General features: G+C 37.2%; 1 protein-coding gene and 1 long non-coding RNA gene across 2 annotated transcripts in view; one reads left to right on the forward strand and one right to left on the reverse strand.

Moving 5' to 3' along the window:
- shisa9b (shisa family member 9b) overlaps window positions 1–16748 on the forward strand; it is a 49052-nt gene that overhangs the window by 9430 nt on the left and 22874 nt on the right.
- Window positions 9295–10596, reverse strand: LOC141351019 (uncharacterized). Its single transcript, XR_012359160.1, has 3 exons — window positions 10354–10596; window positions 9893–10002; window positions 9295–9774 (listed from the first exon to the last, which is right to left on the reverse strand). It is a non-coding gene; the product is annotated as an uncharacterized lncRNA (long non-coding RNA).

Here is a 16748-nt window from a genome sequence, read left to right on the forward strand (position 1 = left end):
CCACGAAACTGTTGTCATGTGGTTTCTATGTCAGTAGAGGTGTAACGTGGATATTAACGTCATTGACAGGTGATTTCACTGCCCCGTGTCACTGTTTAGAATCGCAGTTTTTGTCACGAATTACAAGTAGTTGAAGACTTTAGAGATATTGATAGTAATTAGCTGGACAAAATATACAACACTGGCCTAGTGGTTTTTGGATATTTTACTACAAATATCTTACAAATCGTACCTTTAAGGTGTGAACATGTACCGACCTCGATTCGCCCCAAATGCAGAAAGGACTGCGCCTTTTTTGGAGTTAATTGGCTCCCATAGTTCTGCAGAGTTGCATTATGGGAAAGTGTTGTGTTTGCTACATTTGCCAGCCATTCCAAAATGAGTGGTAGTTTGAACGGGAGCTCCGAAGAGACACGCTGCCTAATTGATATTTGGGCAGATGCCCATATATCACAGCTACTAGAGAGGACGCATAAAAATGTTGATGTATTCAGACAGATGAACAGATGAAGAAGAGGGGATTTGAGCGGTTTCCCGCACAATGCTGTATAAAAGTTAAAAAACTCCAAATCAGTAACAGAACAAAAATTGCATTACGAATGATCTCCACGCATGATCATTCGTAATGCACAAATGATTTTGCGCTTTCCCCCACCTGATAATTTCTGTCCAATGAATGGATGACCTTAACACACATGGTTTTGTTTACAAATTTTGGTTTACTTACAAAAAGGGCAGTGTGAAAGCGAACCACACCAACCATTTTTATTTGGTCCGGACCAAAGCAAGTGAACTAGCGGACTTATGAATACGCCCTTAAAGTGAACCAGAAAAGGGACTAAATGTGAACTCATTTTGGTGTTCACAATATAGTGGACTCATAAGAGGACCTAGATCTTTTTTGGTTTTCTTCAGAACCTAATCTTAGACCCTTTCTTGTTCACATCACAACTTCATTAGAACTACGACCCCAGCTTTCTGTGCAGCAGTTGATTTTGATATGTCAAAACCACACATGAAATGGACTAAGACCGCATTGCTTTCATCCGCTCATTTGCATATTAAACGACACTTTTGCTCAGGCTTACAAATTAGCAATTTTTACATGCTTTAATAAATTAGCTGTGGAGTATTTTGAGCTAAAACTTCCCATACGCACTCTGGGGACACCAAAGATTTATTTTACATTTTTAAAAAATCTCATATGACCCCTTTAAAAAACTTAACCAGATAAAAGTTTTATGCCTTGCGTTTTTTGTAATCTGTACGAATTGGAGATGTGTACTTAGTTATAGGACTATAGTGTTTTAAAGGTCCTGTTATTTCTGTGTTTTTGAAGCTTTGATTGTGTTTACACTGAGCAATATATCATGTGTTCATGTTTCACGTGTAAAAAACGCAAGATTTTTCACACAATTTACTTATCTGTATATCGCTGTTTTCACTGTGCTCAAAACGGGCTGATGTCTTTCTTTGTTCTGTGAAGTCCCTCCTTCAGAAATACGTATTGAGTTCTGATTGTGTAGTTTGTTTAGTGTGTTGTGATTCGATAGCAGCTTAGCTTGCCGTTAGCTTAGCGGGCGACTGACGTATTCCTGTGGGCGGAGTTTAGTCAAAATACTGTTCTAGTGACGTTATTAAAGCAGGAAATAGAGGGCTGTAGTCCAAACCGGGCATTCGTTGTAGGCTTTGAGAGGCAAATTCTGTTAAAGAAAATATATCACCTGGCAGTGAAATTTGAGCTTTATCATTTTACAGGTATTATTTATGCTATTATAGCAACATTACACACAAACTAGGGTTTAAAAAAATGGGATCAGAAAGAACGTGACCTTTAAAGAAAAGTAAGCATGTAAGGTAAACATTAGAAATGAATGATTAGCCAACAGGCTAATAACAAAACTGATTTTATGTACACATTGCACTGCTCTTATCTCAAAATTAGGTCATATGTCTCTTCTCATTTTAACAATCCATGATTTCTGAGGTTCTTTGTGCTGTGGAAATTTGTAAAATGATGTATTTTCTGTGTTTTGATGGCTGAATACCCAGATAGCATGCAACCATTGAAACAATGTTAAAAATCGTTGTTTTGTCAATGTTAATACCATTGAATTAATATCACGTTTGCACCCTCCATTAATATTGAAACAATATTGAAATATCAACAAATCACCATTACCGTGATCAGTGTTTGCTTTAGTTGGGCCCTTTACTCTTGTGTTTTAATCTTAAGTTTTCTTTGCCTGTTGAAGCAGTGTTTTAAAATACATCTGCTATTGCAAAGAAAACAAAGATCTAATGTTATCAAGCAGTTTAATTATTGTAGATATACCTAAATAATATTAGTAAAATACAGTTAAAGATGTGTAAGAACTGGACATTACAGTACTAGTTGGAGACAGTGTCAGGTCTGTTATTTTGAGGATTATAAAAACACATTTAGAAGGTTAAACTACTGAATCTATCTCTGACATCATGAATCGGTCTATGAATTTCGTCAATGGTGACGATCAACTTAACTTTGAAACACATCTTTCTTTTCCAATGCACGTGTGTTTCTACACATAAATACTAAAAAAGAAAAGAAAGATTTAATTTAGTGAATGTCAAGAGTCAAGCACCCAACTAAAGCAAACACTGATCACAATAATGGTGATTTGTTGAAATTTCAACATTTTTTCAATATTAATGGAGGGTGCAAACCTGATATTGATTCAATGCAGTTAACATTGACAAATCAACTGTTTTTAACATTGTTTCAATGGTTTGCATGCTATCTGGGTAACCAGCATCCCGGACCCGCACGCTCTGTACGTCCATCCCTCACAGGAATCAACATGGCAAATTTATGTTGATCATGCTAATGAGATTATCTTACAATTCCCATCTTATTATGAATACCATTCATACAGTTTCTGTCATCAATTTCCTGTCTAAAAAAGAGACACCCCCAAAAAGATCACATATGTCCTGCAACACCCTGACCTTTTAACATTTGATATTCATATTCACAAAACTGAGTCATCTAGTGTCTGGCAAAACAGAAGATTAGCTTCAATGAATTAATCATTCAAAAGTAAGATAAACTCCCAGTCCAGCAAGTCACGATATTGAGGGATCTGGACTTGAGGGCTTTATGCATGATTGAGTTAGTGGTCTCAGGATTTTATTTGAAGACCGGCCAAGACCACTACTGTAGGAATCACTCTAAATTGATGTTGCATTGTCTGATTTATATATTAACAAACATGTGATTGGATGTAAAACTCTTTTCTCTTTGACTCTTTTCTTATTTTATTTTTTTGTTAGTGTTGTGCCATAAAGAGATAAATGGGGGATTGTCCAAAAAGAAATCTGTCAACAAATAAAAACAAAGGCCCAATATCCAAGATGTTATTCCAGCCATTTTTTGATGGTCTTTCTCATGTCTTGACTGTTTTTGCTCTTGTTTTCTTCTCGGCCCCTCAAAGTCTTGGTCTTGAGACCCTCTGGCTTTGTCTTGTCTTGGTTTATGTGGTCTCGACTACAATACTGGTCACCATGACAATCTGTTTTACAATAGAGATCAAACTATCACAAAATATCTGGAAATCTGGACTCAAACATTACAGCGCACCATTTACGGCTTACCAATTGAGAGTCTGAGGGGGTGAGGAGTGTTTTTTCGTATTGAACAGGTGACAGCAAGGATATATAATTAATTCACCAGTAGAGGAGTTGTTTGCACTGCACAGTTTTACTCATGAGGGGCTGCTTAAATTCATAATCCACTGAGCAAAGAAACTAATGCTGATTCATTACTATGCCAGTAAACCTAATCAACTTTAGTCTTCTGTTGAAACATCAGAAGAGCTTAGCGGTTGTTTTTAGAGAGATTAAAAGACTAAGTGCCGATTAGAGGTTACGGCAGCATTCAAATGAATCAAAATGTAAAACCAAGTGAGGTCCGTCTGTAACTCATTAGAGGTGAAGAAGTTTTGTGCAGATGAATCTACATTTTGTGCTTTGTTTTTAACAGTGGTGAAATACAGTACTATGGATTCACCAGGAAGGAGTATTTCTGTCAAAAGTCCTTGAGTTCAGTGGTGCTTAGTTAGACAGACAGCTTTACCTGGCTTGTCCCATGGCTTGTTTCCATGGCGATAGAAAAAGATTTTGCTGACCATTGTTTTTCTGCTCCATAAAAAATACAGCTACCCTGAAAAAAATAGTAGCCCATCATATATGGATCACATACTAGGTATCACAAATTACATCAATTCAGAAATTTACTGAACTTGCACAATTACATATAATGACTTGCTCATAAGTGAGTTCACATATCCAGGGGCATAGATTACGCAGGGGACACGTCCCGCCCACTTTTTATAAAAAGTACATTTGTCCCCAACACTTTTTATTGGAGAGTTGTGTTCACGACGTGTTGAGGTTTTAATGGAGCAATGTATACAAATGCAGAATGATTTAAAATTCAAAGAGACAAGATAGACTGTTTTATCGGACGCACATGCGTCGGATTACGCGTCTGAGCGTAGACTTCCGGTCTATGTTTGTTTAATGGTCTGGGTGCGTTTCCCAAACAATGACGTAACTCGTTGCTGAACGACCATAGTACGATGCATCGTTGGAGAAACTAACTACCTTGTCACGACTGTTTTTTGAAAGCATAGTAACTTTGTCGCATATTCGTCATTTGAACCATGTTGGTTTAACAACATAGTTGATGATGTCACGTGGGAGGTGAAGTACTAATTAATCTGTGCAAATCGATTTAATGTCAGATTATTGCTGTGAATAACATATATTGCATGGGAAGACAGATTTTGTTATCATGATTTAGTTATCTGTTGTTTATTTTTAAGATATTTAATTCACGCGCAAGTTCCCTCTTACGTCACTCCTCCCAGGGAAGCTCGTAGTTTTAGGCAAATGCAGCGCTTTCATTCTGTTTACAAATTTAAAGACGTAAAATAAAATTGTAATATATTTAGAATGATGGATATAGACTGTACTACATTTTTGCTTATTTTGTTTAAAAGTATGATCAACGTAAGTCTACATATGATAATAACAACAAACGATGCTTCTAACGACAGGTAAAGAGCTGTCGTTCAAACGACACAAGTTAGCGATGCAGTTTGCAAATGTTCGTTTGAACGATGGTTTCGGGAAACACCAAATCGTTGAACGATGTTAGTAACGAAGGAACTTACGATGTTTGTTAGCTAACGATGCTTTTAGGAAACGCACCCCTGACTAGTTGCTAAACTGAACTCTGAAACAAAATAACAAATGTTTTGGTTTCCTTAAAACGAGGGAAGACGGCGATCATGGATTAACGTTACCGCTATTTGATGGGAGGTTTGGCAGCCAATCTGTAGTTAATCTGTCCACGTCAACCAGCCCAGGAAGTAAACTATTGCCCACAATCCATGTGTTTGGTGTAGTCAAAGAAAAGAGATTCACGTTGGAAACGTAAAAATTTTCAATATTTGCCACAACTGTTGCTACTAGGCGCTTAAAGAGGAAATATACAATGAGAAGAGCTTATTGGTTTTGCAGGGTTTGCATTGGTTCAAGTTTGTTCTTTCCTGGTAAGAGTTGATCTGGATGCTCAGACAGTTGTACTACCAGCCAATAGGGACACTATTATCCAAAGCAATTTATAGTGCATTACAAGGTATATACATTTTAAGCATGTGTCTTCAAATCCATGGCATTTTGCGCTTTCATGCAATCATTCACCAACTGAGTTACAGGAACACTTAGACCCCTAGTAGATGCCTTGGACCCCAACCAACCAGCTACCATGTTACAAAAGCAGCTTGACCACCTTAAGATGGCACATTTTTGTTTGATCCAGCAGGGGATACTTAAGTAATGGATTGTGTTAAGGTTATAAGAAAAGCAAACGCTGCTTTAACTGCTCTTATTTTTAATGCTCTGTGCATTGCACAATGGTGCTGAATGGTGACTGACTCAGGGAGGGTACGAGATCGCCGCTATGGGGGCTGAAATTACTGTTATTGATTTTAATGAATTTAGGCCAGTACAGGTAAAGCCCTGGCAGGCAGATCAATTATCACTTCTTAAACAGAGAGAAACCCCCCCACACCCTGAATAATTATCACTTTATTTCCTGCCAGTCGCCGTGGCGACAGGTACTGTAGGTGGCTATGGAAATCAGTAGCATTCGAGAAACGCTGAGATGACTGGCAAGCAATGGTGCGGACGCACAAGCTCCAAGTTAACACTTTATAATTAGCCAAAAAATGCACAGCGTCAAAAACAAGCAAAACATATAAATAATCCCAGATCGGTGCTGTGACTCGAACGGCATGCCTGGCTCTTCGGAGGGAGCGCCGAGCTCACACTGCTAAAGCAACTGTTGAGAGGATGAGAGCTGAGAAATGATGGTTTTTCATCGGCTGAAATTGGCTCTTTGAAAGCTGTGTCACAATAGGGGGTGGATTGCTTTAGACCTTCAGACGTCCCACCATCAGTCAAACACTTCTGTATGAGCGGGAGACGGACGTGCTGTAGAGGATTCCAGGGCTGCCCACTTGATGTTGTGTTAAACGGATTATCAACTTTGATATTTTGACAAAGTTATTTTTGCTATGAAAACATATTGTAACTTTTTCCAGTTTAAACTTTCTGGTGAAAGTTTTCAGTCTGTTTTCAGAAACTCTGGCCGTCTGGTCACGGTGAGGTGATAAAAGCAGGATTTGCACTATTGGGATAGTTTCTGATATTACCAGTTTGTATGGCTCATTCAGCATGGATTGTTTTGCCGACCTATGTAATGGAGGTTTTGCAAACAGGCTGTTAGTGAAGAATGGCGCAGTTAAAAAATAAACTATATTTGATCGTAAAGCTAACTCACAACCATGGCAAGAGAGCATAAAATGCTTTATCTGTGCAGAGGGGTTCTTAAAGAAATAGCAGGTCAGAGAGAGGTTGGAAATTGTGAGAAAAATACAAAACTAACATTAAATAACATTGTGTGTGCACCCCAGGATCAAGTACATTACTGTTCAAAAGGCTTAAACATTTTTTTTTAATAGTTTTTTACACATTTTGGACTAATAGTAAACTCATCAAAACTATTGAACAACACAAATGTTAATGTGGAAATACTGTTGTGTCTAAAAGCATTCAAAAAACATCATCATTTTTAGATCTGCAGAGGTAGACAGAGTTTGCGGGGGGCAAGGTTGGCACTGCCCGCAAACAAGAGCCAATCATGATTTTGTCTGAGCTAATAATGAAATAGAAATATAAAAATTCAGATTTTATTTGTATTATCCTTATATTTAATGGGTAGATTGACTAACTTAAAACCATATTAAATCTTTCCCCGCCATTGACGAGTTATGTCGTCAATTAAAAGAAAACTTTTCCTTGCCAATGACGTGTTTTTACGGCAATCCATATTTCCCCTATTACCCACTAAGTGGCGCTCTTACCAAACTTGTAAAACACTGAAACATCCACTGATCAAAAAACAATAAAAACTTTTTTCATCATCGCTCTAAATCTGATCTCTAACAACAGTCCTTTATAATAATGCAATTATCTCAGCTTTATGTTCAAATTTTGTATTTTTGAAGAGACCTACAAAAAATGACTTTATTCTCGAAATATAACGACTTTATTCTTGAAATATAACGACTTTATTCTCGTTATATTACGGCTTTATTCTCGTTAAATAACAACTTTATTCTTGTTAAATAACGACATTATTCTCGTTAAATAACGACTTTATTCTTTATTTATTTATTTTTTTTTAGCTTGGCCCTAATCCTGCTTGGTAATATAATACCACAACAATTTTTTTTTGTTTAAAAAAAATTTTCAAGCGTTTAATCTTTTAACCTTTAAATTAAAAGATTTTTAAGATCATGGGAAACATATCAGTCAAGTGTTACCAAACTTTTGACCAGTATTGTACCTTAAAAGGTATATGATTTATTTTTCCTCGTAGAGGTTTCGTCTGTTTTAGGTTGCCACGTCTGTGGCACTTATGCATATTTCAAGAGAAAAACATTGGAAATTTTGTGCCTATAATTACCTTTTGAAAAAGGCAAAATTTTTAAAGAGACCTACCCATATTTGAGAGGTGATAGAAAACAAATGAAGATAGGATGAGTCTATTCTTTCATTTAATATAATGTATGCTTATAGAAGACCATTTTCTGGAAAGCATTAAACTTTTGTAAAAATCTTTTTAAAAAAAACTGGCGCTGGCAACTTTAAAAAAATTAAAAAAACGCTGGAGGGGAAAGAGAAAGAAGAAATGGGTCCACTTTTTTGGCCTACATCCATCAGTGGCAGAAGTGAGATTTATATTTATCTGTCATTTAGACAGCGAAGTGATGCAGATTATGTCCTAGTCTGCTTTTAGGATTTTATTAAGATACAATATGATCAGGGAAAGAGTTGAAGCCGCAAAAAAACATGAAGCAGCTCTCTCTTACTAATCTCAAAGTACTGCAGTACCCTTGTTTACCGATAGGTGCCCTATCCATTTCAAAAATATTTTTAAAAATAACATTTTGGTTTTCTAATGAAATAAATAATACCAAGGAGGATTAGGGCCAAGTTAAAAAAAAAATTATGATTTATTTTTCCTCGTAGAGGTTTCGTCTGTTTTAGGTTGCCATGTCTGTGGCACTTATGCATATTTCAAGAGAAAAACATTGGAAATTTTGTGCCTATAATTACCTTTTGAACTGCTCAGCGGTTGTAGGTATAATTTTTGCCGTGTTTTTGAAATGTGGATTATTAGTCAGTGGATGTTTCACAGTGTCATGTCTAATAATTTATTCTGATAGCGTAATGACACCCTACAAAAGCTGATATTGTTATGCAAGTGCAGAATCTTGCGTGTCATAAACAGCATAAAAATCATCTGTCACGTTGTATCTGAACAGAATGGTTAGACCGAGCGAAGAACATTTAGTATCCAAATCAGTAAACACTTTGTCTGTAAACAAGACAGCATCCTTAGAGATGATATAAACAGCGAAAGCCAAATTGTGAAGCAGTTGAGGTAACCCTACACAATTTAAAATAATACAAATATGTCCAAATCCTAGTAGGCTAGTACAGTACTGAATCATCTTTATTTATTGGTCTGGGAATGACGTTTCGATCAACCAATCAGATATGAGAAAAGAAGTGAATGTTGTTTATAGTTAGTTATAGAGGTAAGGTTAACACTATCCAGCAGACCACATTCTGCTTGGCTCCACAGTGATAACTACAAAACAAAAGCCCACAAGCCTCTTTCTCTGTTATGGTTTGGAGTATTCTGCTTTTATTCAAGTATTTCACATAATAAAACGATGTCAACTTGCTGCAGAGTTTCACACTGTCTCTTCTGTCTGCTAGATGTCTGACAGGTTACCGTATGGCACAGGAGTTTTACTTCCTGTCATTTCTCTGTGGCACAAGCCTCCCACTGCAACCCGAGCACTTACGGTACCGTGACCTCTTTTTACCGCAGACGGTCGAGCCGGAGGAAGCATTTCTCTCCGACTTAAAAACCATGTCATTGAGTGGTTGACAGCACACTTCCTCTCAGTCAAAATGTAAAGCCCAGTGGTGATGTTCACTTGTGAAGTGGGTCAGTCCAATCTCTTCATATATGGCACTGCTGTAAGAAATGGGTCCATTTTTTTTGGCCCACATTCTTCAGTGAGTCTCGGGGGATTTATCTTTATCTGTCATTTAGAGAGCGAAGTGATGCAGATCAGATGTCCTAGTCTGCTTTTAGGATTTTATTAAGATACAATATGATCATTATATTATTCTCTATTATTTTCGCATGAATATAAAAAATGTAAACACCATTCAGGGCTAGCCTTTGAGGTCAAACACTTACATTACAAGACTATATTGATATACAATCATATTATCAGGTCCCTGCTGATTTGCAGCTGCATGATGTTCGGCTATGGGGTCAAACCATTACGCTGAGTGCACAGCAGTACACTGTGAAACAAACATAATGCAAAAAGTACTTAATTGGGTTGCATGTACATACAGTTTCATGAAATTCTGCCTCTATTGCTGGCCATTCAAATATGTGGCCCTGTACCACAAAACTTTTTAAGTAGTTGTCTTAAAGGCAGGGTATGTGATTTTAGCTAACTTTAGCGTAGCACTCTCTCTCTCTCTCTCTCTCTCTCTCTCTCTCTCTCTCTCTCTCTCTCTCTCTCTCTCTTAAAGAGAGAGACCAGTATTGTATCTTAAAAGGTATAATTTATTAGGTTGCCATGTCTGTGGCACTTACTGTTGCATATTTCAAGAGAAAATCATTGGAAATTTTGTGCCTATAATTACCTTTTGAACTGCTCAGCGGTTGTAGGTATAATTTTTGCTGTGTTTTTGAAACGTGGATTATTAGTCAGTGCATGTTTCACACTGAAATCACGATTCCACCCTTCATTCAAATCCCCATCCGAATTCACGCCTCCTCCAAAACACATCACACACAGACCAGAAGCCCATTCATGTTTCATTCACCTGCGAGAAAACGTTGCAGTACAAAGTGAATAACATTACCAAAATAACCAACATACACAACTGTTTTAAATCGGAATTAGATACAGCATGTTTTCGGTTGTGTAGATGTAGTAGTTTGCTTGTCATTTTGAAAACATAAATATCGTTACACTAATTCGTAAAGGTAACTTACACAAATTTCATCAAAATTCATCACACCCAAGGTATAACAGCATGACGCAAACCTGCAGGTGCATTATTTTTACATTTAAAGGACTAAAGTCAATTATTCTACTTATACCACGGTTACCACAGGCATCGCTCTGGTGGATATTTTAAGACATTTGACAGGTCAGGTGTACAATTATTGAAAAATAATGCATACCCGTGAAACATTTCTCAATCGAAATAAAGCATTTAACAGCCCCATGGTATAAAATAAATATTGTTCTACCCTAACAAACCTAACATCAATGGAAAGCTTATATATTCAGGTTTCAGATTATGTATAAATCTCAATTGCAAATAAAATGGACCCTTATGACTGGTTTTGTAGTCCAGGGTCACATATAACACAGTTTAGATTAACATGATTATATTTTTTTTCCTTAATAATGCAAACATGCTTTTTGTTATGTAAACACAAGCTTTCTATAAAAGGAAAAGTATTTTACTTTTCTATTGAACGTATTTTTGTGAGTTGATATTTGTACAACAGGTATAATTTACCGAAACAGCATTTGTTCGCACAAACCACCTTAAATTTAGTACAAACAGCACAAACCAAGGAGCAAAGAAATAATGCTTTTCTCACAACTTAATTGACATTTCTAAAGCTGTGTGCACATCACCACTTTGTTGCTGTGTGTCACCCGTCTCTTTCAATGAGGGGGCGTTGCTAATTCTGGTTGTCCTAGTAGCAATTATTAACGAACGAGTAACCGTCCCCTCAGTATCTGACGAAGGACAGATGACGTGAACTCCACTGCTTCACCCCCATAGGTAGTTGCTCCCAAAAGTCGATCATTGTAAAGTTTAACTTTTTTCAACTTTGTCACGTAGCTGTATGTCACCAAGCTTTTATTGAAATGAACGAGATCGCATTGGTCTGCTGTTGCTAGACGCTGGTGATGTGCACGCAACTTTAGGCAATTTTTTGCTATGCATAGATGTGGTTACTTACATTACATGTTAACATGTTGCAATATTATTGACAGAAATTATTCTCAGCCTTGTAGCAAACTCTAAACTTATTTTAAAAGATTTAAAATGCTATTGTTTCAATGTTGCATTTCTATACTGTATGTCCTCTGGTCATTGTGTTGCTGCTTACTGTAAAAGCAAATAACATCCATCATGCTGTTATTCATTTTAATGATTCGTATCTGTCTGTCTCTCAAGGCTGTCTAGATTCAGCCTTTAACAAGAAGCAAACAGCAGTGTTGAGTAATAACTATGGGAATATTTGAGGGTGTGTAATGGTTAATGCTGTGCTGGTCTCTGTCCATTAATATTTATTGAATTTGAGACTGAGGAAGACGTATTGAATATTTATGGATGATAACCACATGAGGCAATACTCAACTAATGGTGTGGCTTATAGGGAGAATTAAATAAATAAATGCATGTTAACACCTGTTGGTATATCATGTTTGTTCTTAATATCTGTTACTATTGATTTTACAGTATTGTTATAAATATTAATAAACTGTATTATTAAAATAGCTATATTTTAAGATGAAAGTAAATGCATTTTTAAGCCAAATAATAAGTTATGATGTATCTTTGTCATTATGCTCAACACTAAATATTTAATTGACTTAATTTTGCTCTTGTATAGAGTAAGTCTTGCTCACAGGCTGTAGTGATGCCTGACTTGTGAGTGAATTTGTCTTTAGTGAATCAGTTGAAGTGGAGTCAGAATATTAATAATACGTGATTGAAAAAATATAAACAATCATTTAAATGAATTGATCAAAAACTATGGAGCCAGGGCAAGAGATTCATTTCAGGTTGAAGAAGTGTTAGAAGATTAAACATGTATGCTATGGGCTGCTACAAGGCAAGATTGCCAGAGAGTTGCAAGAGACCAGAAATGGCCAGAATCCATTTGATACCAGCACAGTTCATTATTTACTCTGTTTACTGGCCATTTCTTTTTATGAAGGGAGCAGATTTTGTCCCTTGAAAGAAAATGCAGGCCAAAAGAGCAGACTTTCTCTAACAACAAAGTATTTTTATGGACGTAGCGTCCCCATGTTTGCAATGCCTCCAGGTCTTGCTAAAGCAATATTTTTTTTTAAGTGAGACCTTTTTATCTTCAGTTCATCTTGACAAATATTGTGAAAACACAATTCAGCTGTTATTTATTTAACTTTAATTGTTATTTAATTTTGCTATGCATGGCACCTTTCTTTACTGGACATTAAAGTCGCCAAGAAACAGAAGTAGCAATTGTCTTATTTCCCCATGGTGAAATATATCGGAGTAAAATTGCTTCTGAAATGAATAAAGGTAGGGCTGGACTTGAATTCTTGAATGTTGCTATTTTGCTAATCGTTGCGATCTTTTCCCAGACCCCGCCCACCTGCCATACTGGAAGTAACGAGAGATCAGGGGCCTCGTTTATAAAATGCTACATAGAAGCCATTCTACTTTTGATCTTATGATAATTTATCAAAAATGCATACGTGTAATTCATAAACTGAACATACATGCAGAAAACGTGCGTACCCCTTTCTTTCAGTTGTGCAATCTGTAAATCACAAATGGTCTTGAATTTGTGCACAGCTGAGCAGTTTCAGATCTCCACCTTTAAACAATGCCTAATTTAAATAACCCTTTTCAAACAGCAAGAATGGCTTATATTACCAAAAACATGCAGCAATCGGACAAGCAAAATTGCGTACGTCTGCGCTATGCACATTTTAAGTAAAAAATATGAAATTGACTGTGTTTTTTTGCGTACAAACACTTTACGATTAAATCTGTGCGTACGCATGCTTTATAAATGAGGCCCCTGGTGTTTTCGACTTCATGAGGCACTGCGCAGATTGATCGGACTTGCGCAGACTTGAAGCAGTGCATGCCGGTAAAAAATGTTGTCCGACTTGAGCTGGCGCTGAAGGCATTTGACGTATGCTGTTACTGTGGGTTCACACCAGCCGCGCTTGAGGCGTCAAATTCGCGTCTACTGCGTCTAGTTTGGGGCTTGAACATTTTGAGTTTACTCGCGCGTGAAATTCTAGTCATCGAGCCATTCACGTGGAAATTCGCGTCATGGGAGGGGCTTCTGCGGCTCCGCTCTCTTTCTGTAATCATGTCACTACCAGAGCAAACTCCTGATTATGGTTAATGCGGCACGTTTTTCCGCCAAAGTTCACATTTTTCAATTCATGCGTTTCCCGCGGCAAACTCGAATGAGGCAGAATTGCGTCTACCATGCCACGCTAAACGCCTCATTTCCACCGCGAGACCTCCAGACACGCGTCAACGCGTCTTCACATTGACTTAACATTGAAATCACTCATGCTTGACTTCTCTATCGCGGCTGGTGTGAATGCAGCATTAAAGTACAGAGAGAGCTCATCCAGCGCAGACACTCCAGAGTTCTGATGACGACACAGCTTTTATGTGCATTTTATGTTTAATCCTACCCTCAGTTCCACTAATAATAAACACATGGTAAAACAGGTAAAACTCATAAATATGCATAAATATGTTATATTGTGCCATGTAATAAAATATAAAAATGAAAAGAAGCGAAAAACAAAACTCCATAACCTCTTAAGACACGAGCTTTGGTTTGTCTTTTTTTCAAATTTCTTCCAGCTATTTTGGGGTTTGGAAGAACCAATAAATATAATAACCAAATATTTTTCTTTGAACATGAAGCAGTGTAATTGTCCATGTTTGTGTTCAACAGGTTCCAGTTATACAGAATTAAGTATTATGGTGCAAACCACAAAAAAATGTGATGTCCACAAATGTGGACACACCAGGTCTGTAAAAAATACTTTGCTGCCTTAAAATGTTTTGTTGAATCAACTCTGATTTACAAGTCATTTCAACTTACTATTATTTATCTTGACTAGAGATGCGTTGTTATAACTACAGGTGAGTTGTTATAACTTATAAAATTAAGTTGACTTTTCTCAACTATATTTTATAAGTTGTGACAATTCATCTCTGTTGACATGACTTGTAAATCTGAGTTGATTTAACAAAAAATTTTAAGGCAGCAAAGTATTTTTTACAGTGTAGGAGGTTAATAATCGGGCTTATGTTTCGCGCTATTTTTAGACATACTAAAATATGAACTATAAAAGGTTTCTGCAAAGATTTGTTTATGGACAAATTGACCATTTCATTTGGGATTAAAAAAAAAGGAAACACAGCGCACATGTCACTATGGCAAGCAGCAGGTGTCGGACTTGGCGGCTCCTCTTCAGCTCCTCCCTCGACTGCAAGCAACAAACCTTGCCGATCGGTCTGCACAGCGCCGCATGAACTTAAACACACCTATCGTTTTGAAGGAGATTCGCGTTTTTGATTAAAGATTATAAAGGGACATGAAGTTTACAGATAAGTCTTTTGTAAAAAAAAAATACTACAAATTAAAGTTTTCATTTTATCGCGACTTTAAGGTGAGTGTGGCAGTATTGTCTTAGACCAGTGTGCATGCTTTAGAAAACAGCCGGTGTGAGTTATTATTGTGCAAGACTGAAAACTGAGCCCTCATAACACAATATACTCATTAGGATGTGTTAGAAACAACCTGGTATAGCGTCGATCTGTGCTAATAGTAGGTGGAAGTAAGTGCACTATTTAGAAAGCCAGAAAGAAAATAGTGTGCTGTCACTTTGGCAGCTGAATAGTAGAGAAGAACGATGTCGGCGATCACAAGTGACTCATTTATATGTGCAACTGGCATTTTATTGTAGTTTGGGTGTCATGAATATACATATAATGTGCTTATAAAGAGCATTTGAGCAGCTGTATATCAGCATCTCTCTCACCACCTGCCAGGTTGCACAAATATATAGTTAACTGCTAGGATGTGATCTACCTACTGTAGTATCAGACTCAGATGTCACATCCATGAACCGTTGGCTCTGACGCATAAGCTTTAGAGAATTGAAAGGAGTTTCAATGTCATCATCTGATTGGTTGAATTTCACAAGATTTGCAAGAGAACGTAGCCAAACTGTGATCGGTTGCTTTTCATGTCAGGCAGACGGGTTCCTGACCGATCCTTGACTAAAAGCTGCTTTGGCTACATGAGACTAGGACCTACCAGGAAACTGTGTGCAGATGCTGACATACATCCGGGATCATTGATTCTATACAGAATAGTGTAATCCAACGGGCCACTGACAACACAAAATACACGTTTCCTGGGAAGAGAGGAATATACAGACATAGATTTCTAAATTTAGATGCCTGCCCACATGTGGAGTGTGTGTCATGAGTCATGTAACCACAGATCATGGAGAAATCCAAACAAGTCAGAGCTTTTATTCTTCTCTACTGGCAATTTGATGTTCAGTAAAACCCTGCAAAGAAAAAGAAAAGAAAAAGAAACAAGAATGGAGAGGGAATGTATGCATAAGAGTACATTAAAGGAATATTCAATTTTCTTAAAAGAAAAATCCAGATAATTTACTCACCACCATGTCATCCAAAATGTTGGTGTCTTTCTTTGTTCAGTCGAGAGGAGGTTGTGTTTTTTGAGGAGGGCATTGCGGGATTTTTCTCGTTTTGGTGGACTTTGATGGACACCAGCACTTAACACGTAACTCAACACGCAACAGTCTTCCTCAATGGAGTTTCAAAGGACTCCAAACGATCCCAAACGAGGCACAAGGGTCTTGTCTAGCGAAACGATTGTCATTTTTGACAAGAAAAATAAAAAACATGCACTTTTGGACCACAACTTTTCGTCTAGGTCTGATCCAGCGCGACCTAACGTAAATGCGTAGTGACGTAGGGATGTTACGTGTTACATATATAAAACGCACATTTTAAACAATAAACTGACACAAAGACATTAATTAGTATCAGTTGACATACAACAACGTCGGAACAGTCCTCTTTCAGCACACTTGTAAACACTGGGGCGGAGTTTCGCGTTCATCCTCTGTGACCTCTTGACGTCATGACGTATTGCGTGAGGTCACGCTGACACTTTCAGGACCGGAGGAATATGAGAAGTTGTAGTTTAAAAGTGCATA

Source organism: Misgurnus anguillicaudatus, chromosome 19, assembly GCF_027580225.2.
Source record: "Misgurnus anguillicaudatus chromosome 19, ASM2758022v2, whole genome shotgun sequence".
In the NCBI taxonomy this organism is placed as follows: Eukaryota; Metazoa; Chordata; class Actinopteri; order Cypriniformes; family Cobitidae; genus Misgurnus; species Misgurnus anguillicaudatus.